This window comes from Trichosurus vulpecula, chromosome 8 (assembly GCF_011100635.1).
Source record: "Trichosurus vulpecula isolate mTriVul1 chromosome 8, mTriVul1.pri, whole genome shotgun sequence".
In the NCBI taxonomy this organism is placed as follows: Eukaryota; Metazoa; Chordata; class Mammalia; order Diprotodontia; family Phalangeridae; genus Trichosurus; species Trichosurus vulpecula.
The window spans coordinates 197293690-197313662 of record NC_050580.1 but is presented as its reverse complement, the minus strand read 5'-3'; the positions used below and the strand labels follow the sequence as shown (position 1 = coordinate 197313662).

At 36.3% G+C, this 19973-nt stretch overlaps 1 protein-coding gene and 1 pseudogene across 1 annotated transcript in view; both read left to right on the top strand.

The window, feature by feature from the left end:
• TTBK2 (tau tubulin kinase 2) overlaps positions 1-19973 on the top strand; it is a 204850-nt gene that overhangs the window by 109334 nt on the left and 75543 nt on the right. The gene's annotated exons all lie outside the window — the stretch shown is intronic.
• Positions 1297-18439, top strand: LOC118828373 (annotated as a pseudogene).

Sequence of the window (19973 nt, the reverse complement as noted above, 5' to 3'; positions counted from 1 at the left end):
TTCATCAATGTGGGTAGTCCCTCCACTGACACAGATCTTAACTCCTCTGCAGCATAGTACAAGGTCTTTGAGAGTTGCTGTGGTTGAAAAAACTTACCTCCTCATGGCCAACCTGAATGATGGAATGAAAAAGTATCCATTATGCACTAACTTTGTGCCAGGTATGGTGCTAAGCTCTGGGAATTCGGATACAAGTAAGACAGTCATACCCCAAAGAAACTTACATTCTAATGGTGGAAGGTCATCTAATTGAGGAGCCTCTCTGAACTTATCTGGAGTGATCTTCAGTACCAGGCATATAGTCCATCACTGGGCCCACATTCAAATCTTTGAATCATAGTTTTAGAGCTGGAAGGAACCTCAGAAGTCATCTTATCCAACCCCCTCCATTTATAGAAAAAGAAACAGAGGTTGAGAGGTTAAGTGACTTTTCCAAGGTTACATAGGTGGTAAGTGGTAGTGCCAAGATTTAAACACAAATCCCCTGCACCCCTAAATCCAGTGTTCTTTCTACTATAACACTCTGCCCCTATCTTGTTTGTTAGGCCCTGCTGATCTTATACAATGCAATTATAACCTTTGAGTCCCTGTCATAGCTTAATTGGAGTAGAACTTTCATTGAGATAGAGGTTGGTTCTCTACCTACTCCATGTGGCCTTCTTCATCAGGAGTTCATACTTCTGCTACTTCCCTTTGTAGGCTGGAACAAAAGTCTGGGCCTGAACTTCTTTTGGAGACAGTGTGGAGGTGCCAAGCATCTTGTATTAGTAGTTGTTAGACTCTTACTTTATTTACATATTTCTACATTTAAACTTGTAGTTATCTTTAACTTCATACTTTCCCCCTTCATTATGCACATTCTTATTTCTTCAGTCAGTCAATTACCTAGCATTTATTAATTGCCTAATGTGCTATGCTGTGCTAAACACAGAGGATATAAAGGCCCCTCCTCCAATTAAAAAAAAATCCCCTCACTTTTCAAAGAAGAGGTAAAAAGTATCTCCTCATAACTCTTCTTTGGGGCCAAGCTTGATCATTATAATTTCACCACTCCCCTCCCTCAAAAAGCTCACAGTCTAACAAAGAAGAGAGACAACATGAAAACAACCATGTACACCTAGATATATACAGGATAAATTGGAGTTAGTCTCAGAGGGTGGGCACTAAGGTTAAGGAGGACAGGGAAAGGCATCTTGTAGAAAGTAGGACTTTCTGAGACTTTAAGGAAGCTAGGAAATGTTAGGCAGTAGGGATGAGAAAGAAGAGCATTTCAGGTATGGGGCACAGCCAGTGAAAATGCTAGGAGTTAGGAAATGGTCTCATTTGTGCAAGGAACTGAATTTCAGAGTATGTGGAAGAAAGTATAAAAAGATTGCAAAGGTAAGAAGGGGCCAGATTTCACGTCTGAGTTCTTCGATTGGCTTGTCAACTGCCTTCTGTCTCTGATTCATCCCTCCCAGTTCTTTCTCTGTCTCTCTAGAGTCTGATTCGTGTTTTAATCACCCAGTTGAAACTTTCAGTTGTCTGTTCTGGAGCATTCAAAAGACCTTTTCTCCATTAACTTTTCCTGACCTTTAAGTGAAATTTTTACTATTTGCCTCTCACCATTTCCTATACAATGCTGTGGGTTTAGGGGCTCAGTTTACCTTATAATGCTACAAATTCCTATTGGCATTGAGTGTGTAGGAACTTCTGGCTTCTATCAGTGTTATTACTATTTTCTTTCTTCTAAGAGCCCATCCATTCTCATGATTTTAGCTATAATATATGTGTAAATGATTTTCCTCTTTTTCCTCTGATCTTTCTCCTTCAATTTAGTGCCACCACTATAAATGTAGGATATCTCTACCTAAATGTTCTACTTTCATCTCAACTCTCGGTAAAATTCAGACTAGAGCCTGTTCAAAGATGCTCCAATCTAGAAAATGTTTCATGAGGACACTGTGTGTGTTTTAGTTAGGGTCCTCTAGGCTTCCCTTGGCCATTACCACTGTCTTGTGCCAGAACTAGGTAGGGGAACAAATAAAGGCCTATTTGGGCTGCAGGGCATGTCAATTGGTCTGAAACTTTGATCTTGACAATTACATAAATAGAAGTAACTGCTGTTTTTGTATACCCTGAAGCAAAGCCAAAAGGACAGCTTCCATAAATAAAGTGTGAAGCATGTGAGGTGTTGTGGATACACTTTTTGTGCCAAGTAATGAATAAAACAGCAGTTCTGAAATATTTACCAAAAAGAGTGGACAATATACTTTTCATACGCCATTAACTAGGGAGATTCTGAAAATAGAAATCTTCATGAACCTATCAAGTAAATGGAGGAAATTAGAGAGTTCTGAATTACTAAATATTGTAAAAACAAAACAAAAAACAACGTATTAGGAAATAATAAGTGTTGCCTCAGTATTCAGCAATTTTAGGTGGAAAAATATTATGTCCTTTGAAAGGAAGAAGTGACAGTGAAGAAAATACAGATTATCTTGATTTCCCTTGTCTTGCATTATTTCATTTTAGTCATCCTTCCAATGAGGGCACAGAAGCAATACAGTTGAACCATAGAAAGGTTACAATTTAGGTTTTTGAATCAAGTAGAAGTACTTGAAAGGGAGTGGAAAATTCTACTAAAACAAATATATTGTCCAGCTGCTTGAGATCGAGATTAGATAAGTTTTGAAATGATAAATTTTATATGGGAATATTTATTTAGCTTGTCTTACCAATGATAATTAACACAACCAATGATTGTAAAATAAGGCAAAAATTTTTGCTGGTTTTTCTTAATAAATTATTAATATGTGAGAGGCTTTTCCATGATATGTGATTGAATCGAGGTTTTAAAAAAATTATGTGTTTACTTAGTCTCTCATTTGGATTTGAATTGGACATTGTCCATGACAGTAGCAAACACTGTTGTTGAGTAAGAAATCATCTTGTTTTATGCCATGAGTGAGATGATGAGTTCTTCTGCAAGTCCTTTGATAAAGATTTTAAAAGAAGGAAAATAGTTCAGCAAAACTAATCAATGTATTTAAAAAGTCTGATGTTCAGTATTTATTTCAGTATTTATTGATGTTCAGTATTGTTCTGAGTAGTTGCTAGACCCTTACTTTAGTTACGTGTTCCTATATTTAAACATTATGCATATCCTTATTTCTTCAGTCAATCACCTAACATTTATTAATTGCCTAATGTGCTGTGCTGTGCTAAACACTGAGGATATAAAGGCCCCTCTCCTAATTAAAGAAAAAAAAGCAATCCCCTCACTTTGCAAAGAAGAGGTAAAAAGTATCTCCTTATAACTCTTCTTTGGGGCCAAGCTTGATCATTATAATTTTACCGCATTAATTTTTTGTTGTCTTGTTATTGCTTCCAGTTATATTATTGTAGTCATGATGTGTCTTTTTTTCTGGTTCTCCTTTTCCTTGTATCAGTTCATATAAATCTCATGCTTCTCTGTATTCATGATGTTTATCATTTCTTAAAGCACAGTAATACTCCAATTACATTCACCTACCGTGACCTTTTTTTTGGTTATATTTTAATTGATAGGCATCTACCTTGTTTCTAGGATTTTGTTATTATTCCTTCCCCCCCCCCCAAAGCTATTATAAATACTTTAGTATCTTTTCTATTACAAAAAAATGCTGTTATAAATACTTAGATGTATATGGGCCCTTTCTTCTTGTCATTAACTCTCTTGGGGTATATATGCTGTAACAGTAGAGTCTCTTGGTCAAAGCATATGGATATTTTAGCATTCACTTCATATGATTCCAACTTGTTTTCTGGAATTGTTATACTAATTTATAACTACCAAAAAATGGCTTAATGTCTCCATCTTTCTACAGTCTCTCAAACACTGACTTCCCATTTTTGCCTTTTTTGCCAGTATTCTGGCTATGCCACATTGTGCAATAACTAACTTTCATAGACTTGGCTCTTCTCAGCAATGCAAGTATCTAAGACAACTCCAAAAGACTCATAATGGAAAATGCTGTCCACATCCAGAGAAAGCACTATGGAGTCTGAATGCAGATTGAAGCATACTATTTGCTCACTTTTTTTGTTTTGTTTTGTTCTTTCTCGTGGTTCCTCTCATTGGTTCTAATACTCCTTTATAACATGACTAATGTGAAAATGTTTAATGTGAATGTGTATGTAGAGCCCATATCAGATTGCATGCTGCCTTGGGGAGGGGCGGGGAGGGGGAAGGGGAGAAAATTGAAAACTCTTATGGAAATCAATGTTGAAAACTAAAAATAAATTTAAAAAATATTCCTGCTATAAACTAGAACCTCAGGCATCCATGTATTCCTAAATCATTTCTTTTCTCTGTGCTATGTATAATGGCCCTTTTTCAACTCTCTTTACAGCAGCCATTTAGGTCTTTTGCATTTTTTCATTTACAGAATTCTTTTTTTTTAAGGGGGGAAGGCAAGGCAATTGGGATTAAGTGACTTGCCCAAGGTCACACAGCTAGTAAGTATGTCAAGTACCTGAGGCCAGATTTGAACTCAGGTACTCCTGACTCCAGGGCCGGTGCTCTACTTACTGCGCCACATACCTGTCCCCATTTTTTTCATTTACGCTCCTCATATAGTCATTTCAACAATTATGTTGCAGCACATATTCTTATCCCCACTTTATAGCTTCAGAAACTATGGTTCTAAGAGTATAATTGGTTTGTTTAGGCTTGCACAGATAGCAAATGATAGAAGTGGGATCACCTTAATCTGTACTTCTCCTGATTCTTCGTCCAATAGTCTTTCCACTTCACTATTCACCTCTCCAATAATAGAAGAAAAGACAAATCTAACAATTGTAAGATTAAATGTAAATGGGCTAAGCTCTCTAATGAAAATAAAAATGGTTACAGAAAGCATTAAAACAGAATCTGACAATATTGTTTACAGAAAGCACATTTAATTCAGAAAATTTAGGGATTCAAATTAAAAGGTAGTCTAAAGTTTACCATGTCCTTACCAAATTACAGAAAGTGGCTGATGGTCTCAAAATAAGACTCAAATTAGAAAACATTAAAAGAACTAAACAAAGAGATCTTATTCTAAAAGCTTCTATTTTAAAATAAGATCATTTACGGGGTAGCTAGGTGGCTGTGTGACCTTGAGCAAGTCATTTAACCCCAATTGCCCTGTCTTCCCCCCTGCAAAAAAAAAATAAAGATCATATACATTTAAAAATATGTGTGTGCTTAGTAATTCTGTAATAAAATCTATAAAAGAAGATCTCAAAATCTTAGAAGAAATTGCCAGAAAATGGGAGATTTTAACACTTCACTGTTGAGATATGATCAGTACAACAAAAATATAAATGGGTAAGCCATTTTGCCTTTGTGATCCTGAATTTTCTCATTTTTAAAATGAAGGGAGTGGACTAAATGGCTTTTAAAGTCCCTTTTAGCTCTTAGTTTGTAATTCACTGAGTATACGAGTATATCATTAGATACAGAGAAAGCCTCTATACAGCATCCATTTATGCTACTTATGTAAAAAGGAAAAAAAAGAAAGAAACCAAGCTTACAAGACTCTTTCTTTACTGTATAGCTGGTTGGATACTCTATATAGATTTAGTCCACAAATACACATATCTTAGACAGATACTACAGATGGACAAAATACTGGATCTGAAATTAAATAGATGAAGAAGTTAGGCTAGGTTACATTTGGAAAATGATGCTACTTTTTCAATTTGTACCACTTATCCAGCTCTTTCAGATTCTTTCAGAATTTGTTGAAGAGAAAGATACCATTCAGAGATTCATTATTGTTGTCAGGGGTTTAATGATAGCAATTTTAAAAGACTGCACAGAAAGAGCCCATTCAAACTGAGCTAGCACCATTTGGCTCGTGGGGTAGTAGACAGCCCCAGCTCATCTGTGTTGTCAGAGCAGATCAGAGCCAAGGTGATGGAGGATCTTCACTCTTGTCCCCATCTTCAAGAACTGACCTGAAATTCCTGAGGAATATTCAAGTTCAAAAATGCCTTGCGTGGATTTGTAGAATTAAATTTGTGTTTTTCTAGACGTTGACAAAAGTGAGAACAGTGGGAAATTTCTGGGAAGATATTTCATACTGAATACCAGAAAGGATAGTCTGGTATAATATGTGGATAATCCACCAAACCTTCTTTCTGGATCCCCACCTATTGAAGCTTGTTAAACTCTCTTTTGTTTCAAAAGTTAACGATGCAGTTAAGGCCAAAGGAAGAATTCTGTTTTGTTATGAGTGCAGGGATGAGGAAATGTTTCCTAAAAGTGGTGATCAAGAAGACCTGGTGAATTGGCACATGTTTTGAATAAAGCTTAAAAAATAAAATGAAATAAAACAAAATAAAATAAAAATAACAGTACCAAAGCAATCAGTTTCGCAGTGTCATCACATTGAAAATCCCAGTGGAAAAAAACAAGTGTCTTACAGGACAGGAATTGGTGGTGGTGTATATATTACTAGACCAACTTAGAAAAAATAAAGGTATTGATAGGGATAATTTGAAATAGTCACAAAGTCATCTTTCTTCCTTTACTTCTAAGCCGCTTCCAGATAATACAGTTGTCAAAGATGGTTTTGTGTTAAACAGGGGGCATTGATGACAAATGAGAAGCAAAAATACTTTCAATTGGATGAAAGTACAGTTGACTTCATCAAATCCGAAGAAGAAAAGAAACCTCTCCAGATAATAGAGATAAGTGATAAGAGAGATAAGAGAACCAGCTTCCAATTTATGACAAAACAAGAGATAGAGAATATTATGAAATGCAAAATGGACAATTTTGATTACATTAAATTATAAAGTTTTTGCACAAACAAAACCAATGCAACCAAGATTAGAAGGAAAGTAGAAACCATTTTTAACAGCCAATGTCTCTGATAAAGGCATCATTTCTCAAATATATAGAGAACTGAGTCAAATTTATAAGAATACAAGTCATTCCCCAAATGATAAATGGTGAAAGGATATGAACAGGCAATTTTCAGATGAAGAAATTAAAGCTATCTATAGTCATATGAAAAAATGCTCCGAATCACTATTGATTAAAGAAATACAAATTAAAACAACTCTGAGGTACCACCTCATACCTATCAGATTGACTGATATGACAAAAAAAAAAAGGAAAAAGATAAATGTTGGAGGAGATGTGGGAAAATTGGGACACTAATACATTGTTGGTGGAGTTGTGAACTGATCCAACCATTCTAGAGAGCAATATGGAGCTATGCCCAAAGGGCAACAAAACTGTAGATACTCTTTAATCCAGCAGTACCACTACTAGGTCTGTATCCCAAAGACATGTAGAAAAATATTTAAGTGGCAAAGGTCTGGAAACTGAGGAGATGCCCATCAGTTGGGGAATGACTGAACAAGTTGTGGTATATGAATGTAATGGAATACTATTGTGCTATAATAAATGATGAGCAGGTAGACTTCAGAAAAACCTGGAAAGATATATATGAACTGATGCTGAGTGAAATGAGCAGAGCCAGGAGAACATTGTACACACTAACAGTCACATTGTGCGATGATCAACTTTCACAGTCTTGGCTCTTCTCAGCAATGGGAGGATCTAAGACAACTCCAAAAGACTCATGATGAAAAATGGTTTCCACATTCAGAAGAAGAATGCAGATTGAAGCATACCATTTTCAGTTGGGGGGGGGGTTGGTGGCTCTTCCCTTTTGTTCTGTTTCTTTTTTCACAAAATGCCTAATGTTGAAATATGTTTACATGATTGCATGTGTATAACCTACATCAGGTTGCTTGCCATCTTGAGGAGGGAGACAAAATTTGAAACTCAAAATCTTACAAAAAAAAGAATGTTGAAATTATGTGTAATTGGAAAACATAAAATATTATTTACAAAGAGAGAGAGAATCAGTTTCCAACATAACAATACAAGCTATGCTGACACCTCAAAATAAAAATGGCCCTCAGGTAAAAAGGATATTGATTCAGTGCATTTGGATGATGCAACCTTCCACCTAGTAATATGTAATAATGGAAGCATTTGGAGAGATGGTTCACTTGTTAAATACTGAATTTCTTTTTATAAGGGTTTCTATACAAGTATGAGAAGAGAAAGAAAGAGGCTTAAATAGATTTAACATAGGTTTACATGGACATGTACTCCTCATCTGTTTTCTTATAATTTGGTAACCTAGAGCAGTGATTTCAAACTGAAACAGAAAACAGGGTCCACTAAGTTTGAAAATACTATCTGTGTTTTATTGCATTTTTATTTATTTTGATAAATGTTTCCCAATTATATTTTAATCTGGTTTGTATTATACTTGAGAATGTTGTGGGCTGTATGTGGCCCATGAGCCATATATTTGATACCTCTTCTCTAGAGAACAGCCAAACTAAAACCAGTGTCTTAAAACACTAAGAATGTGCTTTGTTACCAGTGATCTAAATTCAGTTCAATAAACATTAATTGAGTATCTCCTAAGAAATAAAAATGTTTTACATCCTGGACTGAATAACTTAGAAAATTTGATAATTTCATACTTATGACATTAAAAACACTCACTATTGGGGAAATTATGTTGGTCTTGTGACTTTATATTAAATGTTTTGATATTCATACATTTTGATTCATAGGTATTAGCTATTAAAAAGTTACCAGGCTAAGATACCTTTTTCATCTTATGTCTGTGTCGCTACTACATTTCATTAGAATGTTGACTATTTTGAAATTAGACCTTTTTATGCACTGGTTCTGAAGATGAATGGTAATTTTAGCGTATCAACTATTATTGGAACATCTATATAAGGGTTTTAGATAGATTGGACTAAGGGGAAAATGACAACTCAAATTACATCACAGACATTTGAATTAAATACATTTTATATAATGTATTACATGGGATTTTGCTTTATTCAGTGATGATTTGGCATGATTGATTTTTTTCTTTCCTTAAATATTTTAAATTTTATTTTTATTTTTCCCCACTTAATGGTATTTCTTCCAATTACATGTAAAGATAATTTTCAACATTCACTTTTACAAGATTTTGAGTTCCAGAATTTTTTTCTCCCTCATTCCTGTCCCTCCCTTCTCCCCAGGATGGCGAGCAATCTGATATAGGCTAAAATATACAATCATGTTAAACATATTTCCACATTAGTCATGTTGTGAAAGAAGAATCAGAACAAAAGGGGAAAAAAACACAAGAAAGAAAAAAAACAAAAAAGAGCAAATAGTATGCTTCATTCTGCATTCTGACTCCATAGTTCTCTCTCTGGATATGGAGAGCATTTTCCATCACAAGTCTTTTGGATCATTGTATTGCTGAGAAGAGCTGAGTCTATCAAAGTCGATCATCACACAATGTGGCTGTTACTGTGTACAGTGCTCTCCTGGTTCTGCTTATTTCATTCAGCATCAGTTCATGTAAGTCTTTCCAGGTTTTTCTCAAGTCCACCTGTTCATCATTTCTTATAGCACAGTAGTATTCCATTACATTCACATACCACAACTTGTTCAGCCATTCCCCAATTGATAGGCATCCCTTTGATTTCCAATTCTTTGTCACCACAAAAAGAGCTGTTCTAAATATTTTTGTATATATAGGTCCTTTTTTCTTTATTATGATCTCTTTGAGGCACAGACCTAATAGAGGTATTGCTGGATCAAAGGGTATCTACAGTTTGATTGCCTTTTGGGCATAGTTCCATATTGCTCTCCAGATGGTTGGATCAGTTCACAATTCCACCAACAATGTATTAGTGTCCCAATTTTCCCACATCTTCTCCAACATTTATCTTTTTCCTTTTTTGTCATATTAGCCAATCTGATAGGTGTGAGGTGGTACCTCAGAGTTGTTTTAATTTGCATTTCTCTAATCAATAGTGATTTAAAGCATTTTTTCATATGACTATAGATAGCTTTATTTTCTTCATCTTTGAGCATTTATCATTTGGGGAATGGTTGATTTTCTTATCAGTGTTTTATAAATAGTTCTCATTGCCATATTTAGATAATTGGAAGACCTCAATTTTCTTTTGAATCTAAAGACATAATTGAGGAACTTAGTCATTCATTTGTGGCTTGTAGCTTTCATCATTGATGAAATAAAGTGCAACTTCTAGATCATGTGACATAACCATATAACAAACTAGACATTTTCTCTGATACCCATAGCCTCTCGTACCTCTCCAAAACAGAAATTACGTGCCAAAGACAAAGCAACTTTAGCTCTTTTCACAGTCTAGGACACCTGGAATCCAGAAGAAGGTTAAAAAATAAAACCCAGGAACTGACACTCACTTAGCTCCCTTCTCCCACCTCCCGTATCACTGGCATCAAGGCTACCCTAAGATATGACACAATCTCAACACTCATTCCTATACCTTGGTTCCCCTTCTTTCTTTCCAGTGCCATGGTGACCCTAGCTCAAGGCTCTAGAAGTGTGCCTGGACCTTGATAATCTTTTAGGAGGGAAAGCCTGTCAGGGGCTACAACCGGTGCTGCGAAGTGCTGTAGAGGAAGATGCTCTGAACTGCCTGCACCATGCCAAGGAACTGAGGAACAAAAGTGTGACAGGTCACCAAAACAGGATACCATGTATGTGGGGGTCTGTGCATCATTCTACCAAGCCTGAAGGATAGAGCACAGCACCCAGAGGCAAAAGAATCAGGGAGTTAGTGATAAGGAAAATAAAGGGGTGGGGAGGTTGAAAGTACCAAAGATTTCAGGAAGAAGAAATCTCAAAGGCCTTGAACGTAAACAGATAAATCAATAGGAGATATGACCTTCAAATGTCATAAATGAGTTTAGGCATTTTTTGGATAAATACTGCAAAACAAAGGAAAACCCAATACTTGGTAGGAAAAAGGAATCCTGTTGAATTTGAGGATAAAAGAACCACAAAAAAAGATAAATGAACAAAATTTATGTGCTGCACAGTGAAAATAATGAGCAGAATAGAGAAACTGGAATCTGCCATGGCAAGCCTCACTGAAGAAACCATAGAGAGAACAATAAATTGGGGATACAAATATACAGGAATGAACATAGAAGAAGAGAAGCAAAACCAATAAGATTAAAAGAAAATATGCTCACTATTCAAGCAAAATATACTGATCTTGAAGACAGTGTATGTAAAGTCAACTAGGGATCATAAGTATCACAGAAGCACATGAAAGGACAAAAAAACCTTAATACAAAATTGAAGTAATAGAAGAGAACTGTCCAGAACTTCTGACTATAGAAAATGAAATTCCATTTGAAAGAATGGAAAGAAAGAATGATACAATATTAAAAAAACAAAAAAGCCAAGGCTGTGGTCTCCAAGACACAGGGTAGTTAAAATTAACAATTCGATTCAGGACCAAGTTCTGCAAGCCATCAGAAAAAAGATCTTCAAATTCAAAGGAACGGGCATTCAAATAATGTAAGACTATTCTGCACTGACTAGCAAAAGGAGGAGGGATGGAATAATGTGTTCTGAAGAGCAGTGGAACTCAGAATGCAATCTGTCCTCCAATTTTAGCTTAACCATTTAGGACAAAAGATGGATATTCAATAATGAAGAAGACGTTGGACATTTTTAGGATGAAAACCAGAACTGAAGAGATTATTTGCTTCTCAAACACCCCAGTCAACAGAAATACAAGAGAAGTGAATAAATGCAGCAGGCAAGGACAGAGTGATGACAGAAAGACTAGTAAAAGATTTCTTTCTAAATGTATACAAGGAGACAAGAGAGAAAGCAGAAATCTGGTAGAGGTAACAGTAAAGAGGTGAACAGGGAACATTATAGACAGAACATGGTGACATCCTGTCTACAGGTGAATACTTCTTTTGAAAGAAGTGAGTGATGTGCTAGAGTCAAATCAAGGGCTAGCAATGAGGGGAAGGTGACTTCTGTGTTTTTAGAAAGAGAAAGGCCTATAGGGAAGTGAGTGAGAAGGATGGAGGGAAATATTGAGAAGGGGAAAAAAAGGAAGGAGGCCTTTGGAGGGGAGAGAGGGGTTCTATTTATGAAAGCTCCTATGGATGAAGAGAAATGAAAACTTTACACTGGATGAGGCTTGGGAGAGGGGGGACAGGGGATTTGATATTTGAAAATTCTACTTGTCTTGAGAGGGAGGAGGAGTTTGAGGCCCTGGAGAGCATGAACATTGGGAGGAAAATTCCAGGTAAATATAGGAAAAGAGGTTAACAAGAAAGGGCATAGATCAGAGGTGAGGAAGAGGCCTTACCATGGGGTAGAGTCATGTCTCACCCCTGCAATGATTGACATTGTTCTGAGAGTGAGACATAATGGAAAAGGGGAATCCATGGGGTAAGCCCTACTGGTCAGTGGCTGAAAGCATCTAGAGGAGAGAGCCAAGAATGAATGCCTTAGAAACTGATTATATGGAGAATACAGAGAAAAGGGAGACCAGATGATTATAGGGGTCATGAATCAGAGAATGAAGGTCTAGACTAAAGAGAAAGAGAAGATGGTTAATGAGAGTCAGAGGAAATCCTTTTTGTAAAGGGGTGCAAAAATTAAGCAAAAACTAATGAACAGGAATAACTGAAGGAAAGGAGAAAGAGTGAATCTATTTGACTGAGGGGAGGAAGAAACATATAACTAGAAAAAAATCATGAAGAAAGGAACTAACAAGCAAACTATAAGAGGAAAAGGGGTAACAAATGAGAAGAAGGGGACAGGTGTACGAGAAAGAGAACCATGGGAATAGGGCCACCTTAAAAAAGATTAAAATAAAGTAACTGAAGGAACATAATTCTGTTTACAGCAGAAGAGGGGGAAAATCATAACTTGAAAAAAAGCAACTTTAGAGACAGATGGAGGAAAAAATTATCCTAATTTTTATAGCTTTAAATATGAATGGATTAAACAATCTAATAAAATGAAAAAGAGCTATAGATTAGATAGGAAATTAAAACTCTATAGTCTATTGCTTACAAGAAGCTTGTTTAAAAAACAAAGACATGCACAAAATAAAATGGAAGCAATGGGGAAAAAATTGCTATGCATTAAGCGAATCCAAAAAAGCATGAGTTGCCCTCATGCTATTAGACAAAGCAAAAATATTCAAAAAATTAAGAGATAAACAAGGAAAATGTAGTACGCTGAAAGGAACCACAGACAACAAACCAATATTAGTAATAAACTTATACACTCCAGTACCTTAGCATCCAAGTTCAAAAAGGAAACATCTGAATTTTAAGAAGACATAGATAGTAACACAATAATGAGAGGAGACTTCAGTAGCCCTCTATAAGTTTTTGGTAAGTCTAACAGAAAGATAAACAAAAGCAGAAGTATGGAACTAAACAAATTTTGGGAGAAACTAGAGTTAAAAGACATATAGCATCTTCTAAATGGGAAAGCAAAAGAATATACATATTTCTCTTCACCACATGGAATTTTTATAGAAATTGACAAGGAACTAGGGCACAGAGATAATTACAAATAAATGTTAAAAGGTATGAATAATCAATATATCATTTACAAACCATAGTGCAATAAGAATAGAAACAAAAGATACAGACCCAAATAGTTACTTAACAATGAAATCTTAAATAATGAGTGGGTCAGAGAACAAATGATAGAATAAATCACTGTGTTAAAATTATAATGGTGAAACAACATACCAGAATTTCTGGGATGCAGGTAAAGCAGTCCTTGGGGGAAAATTTTATCTTTGTAATCATGCATTAACAACTTAGAAAAAGAGTACGTTAATGAACTACATTTTTTAAAAATTAGAAAATCAGCAAATAAAAAATAGGCACAAAAGAGGTAATATTTAAGAGGGAAATAGATGAATTGGAAACAAAAAATAGAAAATGATAAATAAAGCCAAAAGCTGGTTCTTTAAAAAGATTAATAAAATTAATAAATCCTTGGCTAATGTGAAGTGAGCAAGGTGAAATCCCAGCAAAACCATAAGAAAAAAAGAATAATTAGGACATACTCTGCACAGCTATACGCTAACAAAATGAGAACACTAAAGGAATACCTTCCAAAATACAAAAACCCCAAAGTATCAGAAGTTCGGATAGAGATCTTAAATAACAATCTCAGAACAGGAAAAAGATCCAGCTATAAAGGAAGTAACAACAAAAAAACTCCTGGTCCTGATGGGTTCACAAAAGAACTCTATCTATCCTTTAATGAACAGTTAATAACCCATACTTCACAAATTATTTTCAGAGACTGAGAAAGAAAGAACCCTATCAGAATCCTTTTTATGGGACAAATGCAGTCCTAAAACCAGGGAAAGATAAAACACCCAAAGAAAACTCTTAAGTCAGTATCATTAATGAACATTGACCAAAACATTTTAAACAAAGTCCTCTCAGACTACAGCGATGTGTCCAAAAAATCATTCATTATGATCAAGTGAGCTTTATGCCCAGGAAACCTAAGCATCGTTCAACATTAGGAAAACAACATAATCATATTAAAGTCTAAAAACATCCAAAACCACAAGATCATCTCAGTAGATTCAGAAAAAGCATTTAACAAAGTAGGACATTCATCCAGGTATTTTCTCTCTATAGGCATAGAGATATAAAAATATATCATAAAAACATCAATCTAAAACCAAAAGCAAATATCATATGCAATGAGGATACTTTTGTAGTAAATATGGAAGTAAAGCAGGGATGCCTGCCTTTCCCATTATTATTTGATACAGTTCTGTAATGCAATAGCAATGAGATGAGAGAAGTAAAGTAATATAGAGAGGTAAAGAGGAGATAAAACTATCCCCATTTGCTGATGGTATGATGATTTAACTGCAAAACCCCAGAAAATTAACAAAGATACTGACACAATAGGTTCAGCAAAGTTGCAGGCTACAAAATAAATCCTCAAAAATTAATAGCATTTCCACATAATAATAACAAAACACAAGAATTAATAAAAGAAAGGGACATCCCATTCCAAATAACTACAAAATGCATAGAATATCTGAAGATCAACCTCCAAGAGTACACAAAAGACTTGTATAGATTCAGTTACAAAGGGCTCCTTAAAGAATTAAAGAACAACCTAAATAGCTGGAAGAATATTCAGTGCTCATGGCTAGACTATGCCAATATAACAAAAATGACAATATTACCAAAATTAATTTATACTTTAAATGCTATACAAATGAAATTACAAAGGGAATGCTTTGTAGAACTTGATAAAATAACAAAATTCATTTGGAAGAAACAAAAGATCAAGAATGTTAAGGGATATGGTGAAAAGAAGTAAGTATAAAAGGGGAAGAGTACTTCCAAGCCTCACTCTCTATTTTAAAAGCAATAGTCATCAAAACCTTCTGGTATTGGTTAAAGAATAGAAAGATAGATTAGTGGAACAGACTAGACAAGGGAGATTCAGAAACAATAGAACTCAGTAACCTAGTGTTTGATAAAAGTGTTAAACATAAATTGCCTAAGGAAAAACTCCCTATTTGATAAAAAAAAAAAAAAAAAACAACTGCTGGGAAAACTGAAAAACAATGTGACAAAAATTAAGCTTAGACCAACACCTTACACCATACACCACAATTCTGGTTATTGTCCTTCATGCTCAAAGAGGACCAAATTGACATTACTATGTTGGGATCCAGGTACCATGTGTCCTACTGTGGCTGATCAGAACAGTACAATCTCAGAAGGTTCTACCACAGGTTGGGCACAAATAGTCCATATGAATATTTGGAGTGGAAATGTCTCTAAATTTGTGCAATTCATGTGTTGGGATGTTTTTGTTTTTTTGAGTGACTTGCAATTTGCTTTGCTCATATAGCATAGTGCTTTCTTTGATGGGGGCACACCATGTTGAGCTGTCCTGTGCCAGTGTCTCCCATGTCTCACAATTGGTTCCAAAGTTCTTTAGAGAGACCTTGAGAGTATCTTTGTATCACTCCTTCTGACCTCCATGTGAGCACTTGCCTTGTGTGAGTTCTCCGTAAAATAGTCTTTTAGGCAAATGTACTTTTAGCATTTGAACAATGTGGCCAGCCCATTGGAGTTATGCTTTCTGCAATAGAGTTTGAATGTTTGGCCGTTCAGCTCAAGAAAGGACTTCAGTGTTTGGTACCTTATCTCTCCAGATCTTCAGAATCTTCCTAAGACAATTCAGATAGAAGCAATTCAGTTTCCTGGCATATCACTGGTACACTTGTCCAGGTTTCACAGGCATACAACAATGAGGTCAGCACAGCAGCTCTGTAGACCTTCAGTTTGGTAGGCAGCCTAATACCTTTTCTCTCCCACACTTTCCTTCAGAGCCTCCCAAACACTGAGCTAGCTCTGGCAATGCATGTGTCAACTTCATCATCTGTGTGTACATCCTTGGAAAGTATACTGCCAAGGTAAGTGAACTTATCCACAGCATTCAAAATTTCTCCATTTGCTGTAACTGATGGTTCCATGTATGGATGATGCAGTGCTGGCTGTTGGAGAACCTCTGTTTTCTTGCTGTTAATTGTCAGGCCAAAATTAGCACAAGTAGCAGAGAATTGATCCATACTTTTTTGTATCTCAGCCTCCGAGGCTACATTGAGTGCACAATTATCTGAAACAAAAAGTAACACACCAACTCTCCCTCTATTTTATTTGGCTCTTAACCTTTTCACATTAAATTATTTACCGTCAGTGTGGTAAATTGATGACCTTGATGCTGTTTTCGTCCTTGTTGAAGGGCATCCAACAACATAGCTGAAAACATCATGCTAAAAAACCTAAGAGTGATCACACAGTCCTGCTTCACTCCATTGGTGACTGGGAAGGCACAAGAGCATTGTCCATTATCCAGAAGCAGTGAGAGCATTGTCATGAAATTGACATACAATTACTAACAGGTAACCAAATTTTTCCATAATTTTCCACAAGCTCTCACAACTGACAGAACCAAAAAGCCTTCATTAGTTTGATGAACATTGTATAGATTTGTGTTCTGCTCTGGCATTTCTCTTGGAGTTGTCAGCACAAACACCATGTTGACTATTCCTTGGCCCTTTCTGAAGTCACACTGGCTCTCAGATAGATGGCTGTCTTCCACATGAAGCATCAGACTGTTAAGGAGGGCTCTGGCAAAAATCTTGCCAGCAGTGGCTATGAGACAGAACCCCTTGTGACTGTCACAGGATGATCTATTTCCTTTTCCTCTATAGAGATGGACAGTGGAGCTTTCTTTGAACTCCTAGAGGATAACTTACTCTTACCATATAACCCAGAAAGATTTCAGTCAGCTTTTGTATTAGCAGTGAACTCTGCCTCCTAAATCTCTGCTGGAAAAGAATCAGAACCAAGCACTTTACTCCATGAGAGGAACCTAAATGGCATTCAAAACCTCTTCTTCATTTGGAAGTTTGGCTAAAGAGAGATTGACTTCAGCCTGGGTTATACAGTCAGTGGCTATAGCATTGGTCGTTGATGGTCTATTGAGAATGCTATGAAAGTGTTTGGCCTGTCTCTCCCAGATCATGTTGTTATCACCTCATCAGCACTGAGTAGTTGAGAGCACCATAGGTCTTTGGCCCATAAACAGCCTTCAGGGCACCACAGAAATGTTTTGGATTGTTAACGGATTTTCATCTGCCTTCTTACTGAGCCAAGAATCCTGCATCTCTCTAAGCATTGCTTGCACTTTACTTTTGGTGGAATTGAACACTGCCTTCTTAGAGACAGGTAAACTGTCCCGCTGGTAAACTCTGTGAAGTTCTTGTTTTTTTAACAGCTTCTGAATGTCCCCATCATTTTCATCAAACTGATCTTGATGTTTGCAAGTGTTCTGGCCCAGATGAGTAAATGCAATGCTGTATATCAGATCTCTGAAAGCTGCCCATTCCTTTTCTGCTCCACTGTTGCCAACCATGTGTTGACTCAGCTTTCCCTCCAAGTTAGCAACAAACTGTTCATGCATGTAGAAGCACTCTAATGTATTAAGTTTTCTGAGAGACATCTTTTCTTGGGGCTGCTGCTTTTGTTGAATGCAAATGTTTAGCTTGGAGAGAATACATCTATGATCGGTCTAGCCTTCTGTACCACACATTGCTTTTGTCACAATCACATCCTATCTGTCTCTTCTCCTTACCATGACATAGTCTATTAAATGTCAGTGTTTGCTACAAGGGTGCAATCGCGAAGTTTTATTGCATTTAGGCAAACAAAAGACAGTGTTGGTGATGAGAAGGTCATGACCTGCACAGGTCTTTGGTAGTAAATTACCATTGCTGTTGCTGTTTCTGACCCTGTTCCTCCCAAGGATTCCTTGCCACATCTGATGATCTGTACTACTATGGTATTAAAGTCACCCAGAATTACGAGCTTGTCCTCTTTTGGCATACTGATGATGAGAGTCTCCAGATCTCCATAAAAATTTCCTTTGACCTCATCATGGTTCATCGTGGCGGGAGCATACGCACTGATGATGGTGGTGTGGCAGTTTCCTGCAAGTAGCAATCACATTGTCATTAGCTTGTCATTCACTTCTTTCGGAAGGCATACAAGTTTGTCAACTAGATTAGTTTTAATTGCAAAACTTGTGCCCATTTCACACCGTTCCCCATCACTGTAGCCAGTCAAGCAAACTGTATATCCAGCTCCAACTTCAGTAAGCTAGCCTTCATTTGCTAGCCTTGTTTCATTCAGGGCTGCTATTTGGATGTGATGCCTGTTGAGCTCTCTCACAAGAGCTATTGGTCTTTAAAGTCTAATGGATTTCATGTTGTCCATAAGCATGCACACGTTCCATGTACTGACAATGAGTGGAATCATCTTTGCAAAAGTTTTTGTACATTTTTTTGTGTGTTTTGACTGCAAGGTAGGATCCCCACCTGTAGCAGTAAGCAGGCAGGGTTAGGTTGGTGATGTATGTGATGACTGCAGAGAAGCATGAAAAGATCTATACGAACTGAGGCAGAGTAAAGTAAGCAGAACCATGAAAACAGTATGCACGGTAACTGCAACAATGTATATGTCAGAGGTAGAACATGAATCCAGTGTCTTGACTCAAAAGTCAGCATTCCATCCATTATGCTTCTTAGCTTTTTTTGTCTACACATTGTATTTACTTATCTGTGCTGATGTTGTTTTTGCCCTCTAGAGTGTAAGCTTCTTTGAGACAAGGAATGTTTTGGGTTTTTTTGTTGTATCCCTAGCATTTTTATATCAGCCTTGAATCTGTGCTTCATAAATACGTGTTTGACTGAATTGAACTTCTTAATCACTGTTACTCCTAATTTCTTTTTCATTCCTTATTGCAATTATTTAATTTTCAAGAATTTGTGAAATAGCAGTGTGAAAATGAGGCAGCCTTGGGTTTTTTATGTATTTTTAGTGAAAATGCATTTACTGCTTCTCCATTTAAGAAACTTAACAAAAGAACTCTAAACAAAATTGCTAATTTTGCTAGTAACTAAATTTCTTTAAAGGTATTATTTTGTCATTTGACCATGTCTCTCAAGATACTTTGTGTTGATTGGACACTAAGGGAGTGTCCACCAGTTGGGAACAACTAAACAAATTATGGCGTAAGCATGTAATGAAATGTCATTGTGTTGTAAGAAATAGTGCAAGGGGTGGTATCAAACCTGGAAAAACTAACAGGAGCTAATGGAGAAGGAAGTAAGCAGAATCAGAAGAATATATAGTTAGCAGCAACATTGTAAAAACAATTACTACTAAGAAAGACTTAATTCTGATTGTGTAGTGACCAACCATGATTCAAGAGGATGAGTAATCAAACTGACTGACATTGAGGTCAGGGACTCACAGTGCAGAGTAAGACATATTGGCCCAACGTGGGGGTTTGTTTTCCTTGATGATGGTATATAATACTAGAATTTTGCTTTTTCAGTTTGGGGAAGTTAACAGAAGGGGATTATTGATAACGCTACTAATATGGGGAAAAAAGTAAGAAGAGTGGGTCACTAAAGCCTTTTTTAGACGTGCAGAACAGAGCAGGAGGAAAAGTTAGTTGGAAACAATACGG